General features: G+C 53.7%; 1 long non-coding RNA gene across 1 annotated transcript; it reads left to right on the forward strand.

Moving 5' to 3' along the window:
- Nucleotides 1-4,852: 4,852 nt before the first annotated feature.
- On the forward strand, nucleotides 4,853-7,894 carry LOC308187082. Its single transcript, XR_013944456.1, has 2 exons — nucleotides 4,853-7,637; nucleotides 7,673-7,894. It is a non-coding gene; the product is annotated as an uncharacterized lncRNA (long non-coding RNA).
- Nucleotides 7,895-13,703: the final 5,809 nt, after the last annotated feature.

A 13,703-nucleotide genomic window follows, 5' to 3' on the forward strand; every position in this document is an offset into this window, starting at 1 on the left:
TGCACTGGCACCACTGGGGATGCAGTGCAGTGAGTCCAGAGAGTGCACTGGCACCACTGGGGATGCACTGCAGTGAGTCCAGAGAGTGCACTGGCACCACTGGTGATGCACTGCAGTGAGTCCAGAGAGTGCACTGGCACCACTGGGGATGCACTGCAGTGAGTCCAGAGAGTGCACTGGCACCACTGGGGATGCAGTGCAGTGAGTCCAGAGAGTGCACTGGCACCAGAGGGAATGCACTGCAGTGAGTCCAGTGAGTGCATTGGCACCACTGGGGATGCAGTGCAGTGAGTCCAGAGAGTGCACTGGCAGCACTGGACATGCAGTTCAGTGAGTCCAGAGAGTGCAGTGGCACCACTGGGGATGCAGTGCAGTGAGTCCAGAGAGTGCACTGGCAGCACTGGGGATGCAGTGCAGTGAGTCCAGAGTGTGCACTGGCACCACTGGGGATGCAGTGCAGTGAGTCCAGAGAGTGCACTGGCAATACTGGGGATGCAGTGCAGTGAGTCCAGAGAGTGCACTGGCACCACTGGGGCTGCAGTGCAGTGAGTCCAGAGAGTGCACTGGCACCACTGGGGATGCAGTGCAGTGAGTCCAGAGAGTGCTCTGGCACCACTGGGGATGCACTGAAGTGAGTCCAGAGAGTGCACTGGCACCACTGGGGATGCAGTGCAGTGAGTCCAGAGAGTGCACTGGCAATACTGGGGATGCAGTGCAGTGAGTCCAGAGAGTGCACTGGCAACACTGGGGTTGCAGTGCAGTGAGTCCAGAGAGTGAACTGGCACCACTGGGGATGCAGTGCAGTGAGTCCAGAGTGTGCACTGGCACCACTGGGGATGCAGTGCAGTGAGTCCAGAGATTGCACTGGCACCACTGGGGATGCAGTGCAGTGAGTCCAGAGATTGCACTGGCACCACTGGGGATGCACTGCAGTGAGTCCAGAGAGTGCACTGGCACCACTGGGGATGCAGTGCAGTGAGTCCAGAGAGTGCACTGGCACCACTGGGGATGCAGTGCAGTGAGTCCAGTGAGTGTACTGGCACCACTGGGGATGCAGTGCAGTGAGTCCAGAGAGTGCACTGGCACCACTGAGAATGCACTTCAGTGAGTCCAGAGAGTGCACTGCCACCACTGGGGATGCAGTGCAGTGAGTCCAGAGAGTGCACTGGCACCACTGAGAATGCACTTCAGTGAGTCCAAAGAGTGCACTGGCACCACTGGGGATGCACTGCAGTGAGTCCAGAGAGTGCACTAGCACCACTGGGAATGCAGTACAGTGAGTCCAGAGAGTGCACTGGCACCACTGGGGATGCACTGCAGTCACTCCAGAGAGTGCACTGGCACCACTGATGATGCAGTACAGTGAGTCCAGTGAGCGCACTGGCACCACTGGGGATGTAGTGCAGTGATTCGAGAGAGTGCACTGGCACCACTGGGGATGCACTGCAGTGAGTCCAGAGAGTGCACTGGCACCACTTGGGATGCAGTGCAGTGAGTCCAGAGAGTGCACTGGCACCACTGGGGATGCAGTGCAGTGAGTCCAGAGAGTGCATTGGCACCACTGGGGATGCAGTGCAGTGAGTCCAGAGAGTGCACTGGCACCACTGGGGATGCACTGCTGTGAGTCCAGAGAGTGCACTGGCAGCAGTGGAGATGCACTGCAGTGAGTCCAGAGAGTGCACTGGCACCACTGGGGATGCACTGCAGTGAGTCCAGAGAGTGCAGTGGCACCACTGGGGATGCAGTGCAGTGAGTCCAGAGAGTGCACTGGCACCACTGGGGATGCACTGCTGTGAGTCCAGAGAGTGCACTGGCACCACTGGGGATGCAGTGCAGTGAGTCCAGAGAGTGCACTGGCAGCACTGGGGATGCAGTGCAGTGACTCGAGAGAGTGCACTGGCACCACTGGGGATGCACTGCAGTGAGTCCAGAGAGCGCACTGGCACCACTGGGGATGCACTGCAGTGAGTCCACAGAGTGCACTGGAACCACTGAGAATGCACTTCAGTGAGTCCAGAGAGTGCACTGGCACCACTGGGGATGCACTGCAGTGAGTCCATGTTGAGGACTGGCTCGCTGCGCGTAATCACATTGATATCATGCAGCTGCAAGATAAGGAAATGGCGGATTACCGCACCCAGCTGGTCTAGAAAAACAAGAGCAAAGGCACGTACGCAAGGCTTGTCTGGGAACTCTTGTGAGAAATCCCAGGCAGCTTGTCTGGGAACTCTTGTGAGAAATCCCAGGCAATTAGAAACAATGATAGTAGAGGGCATACTGCCCTGGGAGTTATAGTTAGATTAGAAAGGGGAACTAGCGGATAGAAGAATGCGGAACTAACAGATAGGGCAGTAGATGACGCTTACCAATAAGGAGCTTGGCTTTTGCAATATGTATGAGCTAATTATCCTGTACACGATAAAAGACAATTGAGCTATCCATTAAAGCTGAAGCATACTTAACACTCATATTGAGCGTTTGTGTCTTCCCTCCGTCGACAACAAATGGCGCCCGAACAGGGACCCTTGCTGGACGAGGACCCGAAACGAGTAAGCCGGTATTAGGCGACGGAGTACAAGGGGAAAGCCGGTTCTGACTACGTAACCCGGAATCCGCGGAACATAAGATTGGGGCGAGCAGAAGACGACTCGGGAAGAGCGCCCGGGACGAACCCATAGCGGGTCCCGCCGGAACGCCGCGAACGGAAGCTTTGTACGGGGGCAACGGCACCGTGAGTAAGCATGGAGAAACAAGCGGCAATAGATTTACTTAAGTGCTTTTTAGAAAAGCGTAAGACACGCTTTGCACGGGGGCAACGGCACCGTGAGTAAGCATGGAGAAACAAGCGGCAATTAATTTACTTAAGTGCTTTTTAGAAAAGCGTAAGACGCCAGATATAGATTGTCATAAAGAATTACAGGGGTTAGTGGCCTATGGGGTGGCGAAGGGCTGCTTTATTAACCCTGACACATTGTTTGAGGAGGATGAGTGGCGTAAGTTTGGTGATATATTGTTTGAGGAAATGATTAGTGAGAATAAGACGGCTAAGAAGCTGGCAAAACCGTGGCGGGCTGTTACGAATGCTTTAACAATACATCGGGTAGAACAGAAAGTAGCAGCCGCTGCAACAGAGCGGCTGGGCAAAACGTTGAGGGCGGATGAAGAGGCCAATCCGTACCCCCTCCCTCCGTCGGTCCAACAATTCACCATGAAGGCACCCGGGGGATGGGGAGAGGGGGCACGACCCAGTGCACCTCCTCTACCCCTGGAAACTCCCGAGGGAGAGGCGGCAGGCGAGGGGAGAAATAAGAATCCATTTTTGAAAGATATGCGACTCGAATCAGGGGGGTCGGAGAGAGCAGGACTCTGGGCGAAAATAGCAGGGGAGGCGTTACGTGAAGGTGATGTGGGGGCAGCGACAGAGCTTGTAGGCGCCTTCCCCGTGGTGTACTCTCCACCAGACGCCCAGGGCCAGATAACTGTTACTATGACAAATCTGGACTGGAAAATACTGACCCAATTGCGTGCCACGGTAAATGAGTCAGGAATACGTGGGGAGCCAACGAAACAGATGTTAGACTATCTGTGGTCCACTAACGTGTTGCTCCCCGGCGATATTCGTAATATCATGAAACTAATACTGACGCAGCATCAGATCCTGCTGTTTAATGCCCATTGGCATTCAGCTTGTCAGGAGGCAGTCGCGGTGCAGCGTCAGCCCGGAGATCCATTATACGGGGTCACGCTGGAGGAGCTTTTGGGGGTCGGTGCATACAATCGCTTGGAGGCCCAGGCCCTAATGGGGCCGGATAAGGCAAAAGCGACCATGACGCTAGCTAGGAGAGCACTGGACCAAATTAGGGAGCCTGGAGGAATGCCCTCCTATATGTCCATCAAGCAAGGGCGAGACGAAGCGTTTGGAACATTTATTGATAGGGTTGCCGCAGCTATACAGGTAGCTGGGTTACCCGAATATCTCAAAGGCCCTATTCTTAAACAATGCGCCCTTCAAAATTGTAATCAAACCTCTCGAAATGTTCTAAATACGCTGCCCAGTACCTGGACTATAGAAGAGGCTCTTGATCGATTGTCGCGGATACCGATAGGCTCGCAAGCGCTATTGGTTGACGCTATTCGAAAGGTAGGGGAAAGTATTACTCAGGGACTGCAGGCTAGTCAGTCGCAGGTATTCGCCGCCCTTGCCCCCCTGCAAAGTGGAAAAGGACCTCACTCGTCGAGAAGACCTGCACTACGCTGCTATCGGTGTGGCATCGCGGGTCATATAAAGAGGCAATGTGGGACGGCTAATGTGTGGTGTCCCTCTTGCCGATCTGATACGCATAATGAAACCGCTTGCCGGCGGAAGACCCAGGGAAACGGGAAGACCAGCGGGAACCGCCGCCCCGCGATGACACAAAAAGCGGCTTTCCCCTCAACAGCGGCGGCAGCTGCGGAGACTCCAACCGAGACGAATCCTTTCACCTCCAACCAGCCACCAGAGGGAGCCTGGGGATTGGACTTGGCAACCGCAGTAAATGTGACTTTGATGGACAATAAGCCTGTTGGGGTGAAAACAGGCGTTATGGGACCTGTAAAAATTAATAATGAGCCTGTTGGAGCACTTCTGATTGGAAGGTCATCGGCGACATTAAATGGGGCTTTAGTGTTAACAGGACTTATTGATAAGGACTTTACTGGGGAGATACAAATTATGGTATCAGCCATGTTCCCTCCGCTACATATACCGAAGGGAACTCGATTGGCTCAATTCTGCCTGTCTCTTGCCAAAGCGACTGATCCCTTCCGCACCTGTTTGTTCGGGGTCCCAATAGGGAACAAGGAGGAGCTGAAACAACTGTTAGCACCATATTCCGCAAGTACTGATTTGTTCGATCTTTCGTCCAACCTCTCCGACGCCGTTGTGGCGGCGCTAGTGGCTCTGAACACGAGCTTGCCATGGGATCCCCAGGAACTGGATTTGTTGGGATCAGTGGCGGTAGGGAACACCAGTAATAACTGGACACAGACGTGCTTTATGTGGAATAAAGGAAAACAAAATATGACTCAATGGACTAATGTGACCTCTCACACAAGGGGGTTCGAAGCTAATAGCAGCTATTGCGGGTACAACGACACCACCAACACCACCATGGGGGCATACGGGAACAAGTCAAGCACATGGCCAAGGCAAACTGCTAAGGCCTTACCACCTGGTATATTCCTGATCTGTGGAGATCGAGCCTGGCAGGGAATCCCAGCAAATGCGCACGGGGGGCCATGCTATTTGGGACGCTTGACTTTGTTTGCCCCTGACCTACACAGTCAAGAATTGCGAAACATTACTCAACAATGGAAACGACGGACGAGACGCAGTCTCAAAAACTTTGGGGAGTGACTGCGATAACCAGGTCGAACTCTGGGGTCCTGCTGAAAGGTTCTTTTCAGCGGCACTTGTGCCTGGAGTGGCTGTGGCTCATGCTATGGCTAGTCTAGGGAAACTAGCTTGTTGGGCTGTAAAACAAGCAAATGTGACATTTGAAAAAAAAAAAAAAAAAAAAAAAAAAAAAAAAAAAAAAGGGAGAGAGAGAAACTAGCTTGCACATTTTAGGTCTGTGAAATTTTGTGAGAATTTTTTCCTGCACTGGACAGTTGAGAGAAAAAAAAAAAAAAGGAAAGAAAAAAAAAAAAAAAAAAAAAAAAAAAAAAAAAGCACATAGGGAATTATGTTAATTGTGTTTGTGTCTTTAGGCAAAGCTGTGGAAGTCTTGAAATGTCACAGTAGTAAATAACTTTTATTACTTTTTGGCTAATTCTTTTTCTGTTGGAACACTGAATTCTGTGCATATGTATATATGAACACAAATTGAAGGCCTCTACCTCCTGGAGTATACAACTTGGTTTGTTTACCTCCACATGATTTTTTTTTTTTTTTAAGTTCAGTGTGGAGACTTGAAACTTGAATGTCCCTTCCAACTTTTATATTTAAAACAAGACTAGAAAATTGAAGACTGTTTTTCACCTGTACATAGAAATATTAAAGGGTGGTCTTAAAATTTGAACATTGGTCTGGAGAAAAACCATGGTGTTTGTTATGGACAATTAACTGTTAAAGTTATTGTAAGTTATCTGTATTTAGCAGAGTATTTTCAACGAGTGATCTGAGCTGAAATTGGAGACTATTAGTAAGTTATGTTTGGAAGTTTTAACTTCAATGAAGTAATTATTTGCTGTGAAAGAGACGAACATTGAATGACTGAACAAAGAGGGTGCAATATCTTTGTTTTTTATGAGGCTCCTGAGAATAAAACCAACTGAAGCATTTCAATTCACTTGAATGAGAAACGTGTTTAATTAAAAGAGCCCAAGAAGACACTGGTATGAAAGGTAAAATCTCAGAGGTTGGTCAGTTAATGTGGCACACTTGCTGGTCACTTTGTAAAATGTAGATTTGAAGTACAGTGGTGAAAACATTAAATGTGACTACGCAGATGCTCACAGAAATGGCCCAGGACCTGGACAGCTTGCGACACGCTGTGTTACAGAACAGAGCGGCGATTGATTTTCTACTGCTGGCACAGGGCCACGGGTGTGAAGAGCTCGAAGGAATGTGCTGTTTTAATCTCTCGGACCATGGCGAGTCAATCCACGAGCAACTGAAATGGCTGAGAGACCACACCAAGAAGATAGTGGTCCAAGATAATTGGCTTGATAGACTGTTTGCAAATTGGTTTGGGAACATGGGGGGTTGGATATTGGGTCTGATAAAAGAAGGGCTACGCTTACTGCTAATAATTGTCCTAATTATAGTAGCGGCGCGAGTAGTATTTAGTTGCCTAATAAAAAGGCTCGAGCAGTTAACTAGTAGGGTTTTTCTAGCAACAGTAATAGCATGTGTAAGGTGTAATTGCTCGAAAAAGAAAAAAAAAAAAAAAAAAAAAAAAAAAAAAAAAAAAAAAAAAGGGGTCAATGCCACACGTGCTCCTTATTGCAATGCATCTCTTTGCTGTCATTATACAAACTATAATAGCATCCTTCCTTGCGCCAGGAGCCGCTCTGCTCGGCTGTGGGATCGACTGTGGAACGGACGCCCCTAGGTGCACCCCGAGCATTTTTTCCTCGGAGGGGTCTCCACTCTCAGCCGCTCACCACGGGAGCAGACAAGGACCTCCTGAAGCTGCACACAAATTATTTTCAGTGATATTGTCTTGTGGTATGAATGAGAAGTGCAAGAGGCCTCTCTGCGTGATTGTGTGATTGTGTGATTGTGCTGTGCGAGTAAGAAGCAGTATCGCTGCGAAGCAACATTCCTAGCGCTTAGTGGCTTGTTGACTGATGTAGATTCTAGTAGGCACACTACTTTACAATCGTAGTTCTGCATGAGATTTTTGACCCTGTTGCTTATTGTACCTTGCTTATTGCAGTGTGTGCGGTGATTGATAGAAAAATCTATAGAAAGCTTTTGGTTCAAAATAAAAACGGGGGAATTGTTGAGGACTGGCTCGCTGCGCGTAATCACATTGATATCATGCAGCTGCAAGATAAGGAAATGGCGGATTACCGCACCCAGCTGGTCTAGAAAAACAAGAGCAAAGGCACGTACGCAAGGCTTGTCTGGGAACTCTTGTGAGAAATCCCAGGCAGCTTGTCTGGGAACTCTTGTGAGAAATCCCAGGCAATTAGAAACAATGATAGTAGAGGGCATACTGCCCTGGGAGTTATAGTTAGATTAGAAAGGGGAACTAGCGGATAGAAGAATGCGGAACTAACAGATAGGGCAGTAGATGACGCTTACCAATAAGGAGCTTGGCTTTTGCAATATGTATGAGCTAATTATCCTGTACACGATAAAAGACAATTGAGCTATCCATTAAAGCTGAAGCATACTTAACACTCATATTGAGCGTTTGTGTCTTCCCTCCGTCGACAACAAGTCCAGAGAGTGCACTAGCACCACTGGGGAATGCAGTGCAGTGAGTCCAGTGAGTACACTGGCACCAATGGGGATGCAGTGCAGTGAGTCAAGAGAGTGCACTGGCACCACTGGGGATGCACTGCAGTGAGCCCAGAGAGTGCACTGGCACCACTGGGGATGCGGTGCCGGGAGTCCAGAGAGTGCACTGGCACCACTGGGGATGCAGTGCAGTGAGTCCAGAGAGTGCACTGGCACCACTGGGGATGCAGTGCAGTGAGTCCAGAGAGTGCACTAGCACCACTGGGGATGCACTGCAGTGAGTCCAGAGAGTGCTCTGGCACCACTGGGGATGCAGTGCAGTGAGTCCAGAGAGTGCACTGGCACCACCGGGGATGTGTTGCCGGGAGTCCAGAGAGTGCACTGGCACCACTGGGGATGCAGTGCAGTGAGTCCACAGACTGCACTGGAACCACTGAGAATGCACTTCAGTGAGTCCAGAGAGTGCACTGGCACCACTGGGGATGCACTGCAGTGAGTCCACAGAGTGCACTAGCACCACTGGGGAATGCAGTGCAGTGAGTCCAGTGAGTACACTGGCACCAATGGGGATGCAGTGCAGTGAGTCAAGAGAGTGCACTGGCACCACTGGGGATGCACTGCAGTGAGCCCAGAGAGTGCACTGGCACCACTGGGGATGCGGTGCCGGGAGTCCAGAGAGTGCACTGGCACCACTGGGGATGCAGTGCAGTGAGTCCAGAGAGTGCACTGGCACCACTGGGGATGCAGTGCAGTGAGTCCAGAGAGTGCACTAGCACCACTGGGGATGCACTGCAGTGAGTCCAGAGAGTGCTCTGGCACCACTGGGGATGCAGTGCAGTGAGTCCAGAGAGTGCACTGGCACCACCGGGGATGTGTTGCCAGGAGTCCAGAGAGTGCACTGGCACCACTGGGGATGCAGTGCAGTGAGTCCAGAGAGTGCACTGGCACCACTGGGGATGCAGTGCAGTGAGTCAAGAGAGTGCACTGGCACCACTGGGGATGCACAGCAGTGAGCCCAGAGAGTGCACTGGCACCACTGGGGATGCGGTGCCGGGAGTCCAGAGAGTGCACTGGCACCACTGGGGATGCGGTGCAGTGAGTCCAGAGAGTGCACTGGCACCACTGAGAATGCACTTCAGTGAGTCCAGAGAGTGCACTGGTACCACTGGGGATGCAGTGCAGTGAGTCCAGAGAGTGCACTAGCACCACTGGGGATGCAGTGCAGTGAATCCAGTGAGTGCACTGGCACCACTGGGGATGCAGTGCAGTGAGTCAAGAGAGTGCACTGGCACCACTGGGGATGCACAGCAGTGAGCCCAGAGAGTGCACTGGCACCACTGGGGATGCGGTGCCGGGAGTCCAGAGAGTGCACTGGCACCACTGGGGATGCAGTGCAGTGAGTCCAGAGAGTGCACTGGCACCACTGGGGATGCACTGCAGTGAGTCCAGAGAGTGCACTGGCACCACTGGGGATGCACTGCAGTGAGTCCAGAGAGTGCTCTGGCACCACTGGGGATGCAGTGCAGTGAGTCAAGAGAGTGCACTGGCACCACTGGGGATGCAGTGCAGTGAGTCCAGAGAGTGCACTGGCACCACTGGTGATGCACTGCAGTTACTCCAGAGAGTGCACTGGCACCACTGGGGATGCGGTGCGGTGAGACCAGAGAGTGCACTGGCACCACTGGGGATGCAGTGCAGTCAGTCCAGTGAGTGTACTGGCACCACTGGGGATGCACTGCAGTGAGTCCAGAGAGTGCACTGGCACCACTGGGGATGCAGTGCAGTGAGTCCAGAGAGTGCACTGGCACCACTGGGGATGCACTGCAGTGAGTCCAGAGAGTGCACTAGCACCACTGGGGATGCACTGCAGTGAGTCCACAGAGTGCACTAGCACCACTGGGGATGCAGTGCAGTGAGTCCAGAGAGTGCACTGGCACCACTGGGGATGCACTTCAGTGAGTCCAGAGAGTGCACTGGCACCACTGGGGATGCAGTTCAGTGACTCCAGAGAGTGCACTGGCACCACTGGGGATGCAGTGCAGTGAGTCCAGAGAGTGCACTGGCAACACTGGGGTTGCAGTGCAGTGAGTCCAGAGAGTGCACTGGCACCACTGGGGATGCACTGCAGTGAGTCCAGAGTGTGCACTGGCACCACTGGGGATGCAGTGCAGTGAGTCCAGAGATTGCACTGGCACCACTGGGGATGCAGTGCAGTGAGTCCAGAGAGTGCACAGGCAGCACTGGGGATGCAGTGCAGTGAGTCCAGAGAGTGCACTGGCACTACTGGGGATGCAGTGCAGTGAGTCCAGAGAGTGCACTGGCACCACTGGGGATGCAGTGCAGTGAGTCCAGTGAGTGTACTGGCACCACTGGGGATGCACTGCAGTGAGTCCAGAGAGTGCACTGGCACCACTGAGAATGCACTGCAGTGAGTCCAGAGAGTGCACTGGCACCACTGGGGATGCAGTGCAGTGAGTCCAGAGAGTGCACTGGCACCACTGAGAATGCACTTCAGTGAGTCCAAAGAGTGCACTGGCACCACTGGGGATGCACTGCAGTGAGTCCAGAGAGTGCACTAGCACCACTGGGAATGCAGTACAGTGAGTCCAGTGAGTGCACTGGCACCACTGGGGATGCAGTGCAGTGAGTCCAGAGAGTGCACTGGCACCACTGGGGATGCAGTGCAGTGAGTCCAGAGAGTGCACTGGTACAACTTGGGATGCAGTGCAGTGAGTCCAGTGAGTGCACTGGCACCACTGGGGATGCACTGCAGTGAGTCCAGAGAGTGCACTGGCACCACTGGGGATGCACTGCTGTGAGTCCAGAGAGTGCACTGGCAGCAGTGGAGATGCACTGCAGTGAGTCCAGAGAGTGCACTGGCACCACTGGGGATGCACTGCAGTGAGTCCAGAGAGTGCAGTGGCACCACTGGGGATGCAGTGCAGTGAGTCCAGAGAGTGCACTGGCACCACTGGGGATGCACTGCAGTGAGTCCAGAGAGTGCACTGGCACCACTGGGGATGCAGTGCAGTGAGTCCAGAGAGTGCACTGGCAGCACTGGGGATGCAGTGCAGTGAGTCCAGAGAGTGCACAGGCACCACTGGGGATGCACTGCAGTGAGTCCAGAGAGCGCACTGGCACCACTGGGGATGCAGTGCAGTGAGTCCACAGAGTGCACTGGAACCACTGAGAATGCACTTCAGTGAGTCCAGAGAGTGCACTGGCACCACTGGGGATGCACTGCAGTGAGTCCAGAGAGTGCACTAGCACCACTGGGGAATGCAGTGCAGTGAGTCCAGTGAGTACACTGGCACCACTGGGGATGCAGTGCAGTGAGTCAAGAGAGTGCACTGGCACCACTGGGGATGCACTGCAGTGAGCCCAGAGAGTGCACTGGCACCACTTGGGATGCGGTGCCGGGAGTCCAGAGAGTGCTTTGGCACCACTGGGGATGCACTGCAGTGAGTCCAGAGAGTGCACTGGCACCACTCAGGGTGCAGTGCGGTGAGTCCAGAGAATGCACTGGCACCAATGGGGATGCAGTGCAGTGAGTCCAGAGAGCGCACTGGCTCCACTGGGATGCAGTGCAGTCATTCCTGTGAGTGTACTGGCACCACTGGGGATGCAGTGCAGTGAGTCCAGAGAGTGCACTGGCACCACTGAGAATGCACTTCAGTGAGTCCAGAGAGTGCACTGGCACCACTGGGGATGCAGTGCAGTGAGTCCAGAGAGTGCACTGGCACCTACGGGGATGCACTGCAGTGAGTCCAGAGAGTGCACTGGCACCACTGTGGATGCACTGCAGTGAGTCCAGAGAGTGCACTGGCACCACTGGGGATGCACTGCAGTGAGTCCAGAGAGTGCACTGGCACCACTGGGGATGCACTGCAGTGAGTCCAGAGAGTGCACTGGCACCACTGGGGATGCACTTCAGTGACTCCAGAGAGTGCACTGGTACCACTGGGCATGCAGTGCAGTGACTCCAGAGAGTGCACTGGCACCACTGGGGATGCACTTCAGTGACTCCAGAGAGTGCACTGGCACCACTGGGGATGCAGTGCAGTGAGTCCACAGATTGCACTGGCACCACTGGGGCTGCAGTGCAGTGAGTCCAGAGAGTGCACTGGCACCAGTGGGGATGCAGTGCAGTGAGTCCAGAGAGTGCACTGGCACCAGTGGGGATGCAGTACAGTGAGTCCAGAGAGTGCACTGGCACCACTGGGAATGCACTGCAGTGAGTCCAGAGAGTGCACTGGCACCACTGGGGATGCACTACAGTGAGTCCAGAGATTGCACTGGCACCACTGGGGATGCAGTGCAGTGAGTCCAGAGAGTGCACTGGCACCACTGGGCATGCAGTGCAGTGAGTCCAGAGAGTGCACTGGCACCACTGGGGATGCACTTCAGTGACTCCAGAGAGTGCACTGGCACCACTGGGGATGCAGTGCAGTGAGTCCAGAGAGTGCACTGGCACCACTGGGGATGCTGTGCAGTGAGTCCAGAGATTGCACTGGCACCACCGGGGCTGCAGTGCAGTGAGTCCAGAGAGTGCACTGGCACCACTGGGGATGCAGTTTAGTGAGTCCAGAGAGTGCACTGGCACCACTGGTGATGCAGTACAGTGAGTCCAGAGAGTGCACTGGCACCACTGGGGATGCACTGCAGTGAGTCCAGAGAGTGCACTGGCACCACTGGGGATGCACTACAGTGAGTCCAGAGATTGCACTGGCACCACTGGGGATGCAGTGCACTGAGTCCAGAGAGTGCACTGGCACCACTGGGGATGCAGTGCAGTGAGTCCAGAGAGTGCACTGGCAGCACAGAGGATGCAGTGCAGTGAGTCCAGAGAGTGCACTGACACCACTGGGGATGCAGTGCAGTGAGTCCAGAGTGTGCACTGGCACCACTGGGGATGCAGTGCAGTGAGTCCAGAGAGTGCTCTGGCACCACCGGGGCTGCAGTGTAGTGAGTCCAGAGAGTGCACTGGCACCACTGGGGATGCAGTGCAGTGAGTCCAGAGAGTGCACTGGCACCACTGGTGATGCAGTACAGTGAGTCCAGAGAGTGCACTGGCACCACTGGGGATTCACTGCAGTGAGTCCAGAGAGTGCACTGGCACCACTGGGGATGCACTACAGTGAGTCCAGAGATTGCACTGGCACCACTGGGGATGCAGTGCACTGAGTCCAGAGAGTGCACTGGCACCACTGGGGATGCACTGCAGTGAGTCCACAGAGTGCACTGGCAGCACAGAGGATGCAGTGCAGTGAGTCCAGAGAGTGCACTGACACCACTGGGGATGCACTGCAGTGAGTCCAGAGAGTACACTGGCACCACTGGGGATGCAGTGCAGTGAGTCCAGAGAGTTCACTGGCACCACTGGGGATGCAGTCCAGTGAGTCCAGTGAGTGCACTGGCACCACTGGGGATGCAGTGCAGTGACTGCAGAGAGTACACTGGCACCACCGGGGATTCACTGCAGTGAGTCCAGAGAGTGCACTGGCACCACCTGTGATGCAGTGCAGTGAGTCCAGTGAGTGCACTGGCACCACTGGGGATGCAGTGCTGTGACTCCAGAGAGCACACTGGCACCACTGGGGATGCAGTGCAGTCAGTCCAGTGAGTGCACTGGTACCACTGGGGATGCAGTACAGTGAGTCCAGAGAGTGCACTGACACCACTGGGGATGCACTGCAGTGAGTCCAGACAGTGCGCTGGCACCACTGGAGATGCAGTGCTGTGACTCCAGAGA

Source organism: Anser brachyrhynchus (genome assembly GCF_964034855.1).
Source record: "Anser brachyrhynchus genome assembly, contig: SCAFFOLD_156, whole genome shotgun sequence".
Taxonomy (NCBI): Eukaryota; Metazoa; Chordata; class Aves; order Anseriformes; family Anatidae; genus Anser; species Anser brachyrhynchus.